Here is a 1,321-nt window from a genome sequence, read left to right on the forward strand (position 1 = left end):
GGGGGGGGGGGTACAATCAACTGGGAATTCCATAAAATAGATTTTTCTCATTTTTGGAGCACCGTAGGCGCCGGGGGGGAGTTATAATCAAATCATCATTTTTGAAAAATTGGTTTTTTGCGTTTTCGCAATTTTCAATTTCAAATTTTACATTTGCAATTTGAAATTGAAAAAATATTAATTCTATATTTGGAATTGCGAACTTCAAAATTTCCCAATTTCTAATAAAAAATTACAAATTATCCAATTTAAACGTCAACTGTTGAATGGGAATCGTCAACTTTAGAGTTTAAAGTTTCTCATAAAAAAAAACAATGTTAATTTACAATTCTCAACGTGGAAGCTCCCAGTTTCAAATGGCGAATTGAATTATCAATTGTAAATAAAAGAGATGTGGAACGTTAACATTGACATTACGTACACAGAAAACACTATGCGTAAAATACGAAATTTTTAACGTCATTTACGAAATTTCTGATCTCGTTAATTATAAGTTCAAATCTCATCACACACCTCAGTGTGGACAAATCCCGGATTGAGATCGTAAATGCAACCATGGATATAAAAAAAAAATTTTTGGGCGACATCAACTCTTCAAGTTTAAGGATATTCTGAGTCATCTACATATTACTTTCATGGACATTTTTTCAAAATTTTTCAACATAAGTGTTGAAAATTCAAACCATCTGCCAACTCGAAAATTTGCAGAACATCGCACAATTTATGGAAGACAGCGAATTCTGAGAAAAATAATTGGTTAACTTCCATGACTTCCGCGACGTTTCCCTGATGTTCACAATTTTTTTTAATTCTTTGACGAGGGAGAATTTGTCGCCCCCCCCTTGCCCCCTAATTAATACACGTTACTTTGATAGGTTTAGTTAGGTTTAACTAATCTTTTTTGCGACCGTCGGGCATCCCATCCACAGATACTCCTAACCCCCGTCCCCGTTTTCCCACCCCCTGGCACTCACGCATCAACATCATGAAAAAGGACCCCGCGTGACCCCGGAGGAAAGAGACATCCCTCGAGCGAGCCCCTAATTGAGAAAAAGAAGGACCCCCGATGACCCCCCCAAAAAATCAGGAAGGAAGAAATGAGGATGATTGGAAGAAATCACTCGTGCCACAACTGCCCCACGAGTCACTGCCACATAAAGTAAAAGAGTTGCCCCGAAGTGATCCTGTGAAGAGTTACCCCGAAGAGACCTGCCAAAAAACCTTGAAAAAGTATGAAGAGACAAAGTGTCAGAAAAGAAACTCAAGTGTGAATGAGAAAAGGAGTGAAATTCTAGTGAGAAAGGAGTGAAAGATATTGTGG

The sequence above is a fragment of the Fopius arisanus genome, unplaced genomic scaffold (assembly GCF_000806365.1).
Source record: "Fopius arisanus strain USDA-PBARC FA_bdor unplaced genomic scaffold, ASM80636v1 scaffold00030, whole genome shotgun sequence".
Classification (NCBI taxonomy): Eukaryota; Metazoa; Arthropoda; class Insecta; order Hymenoptera; family Braconidae; genus Fopius; species Fopius arisanus.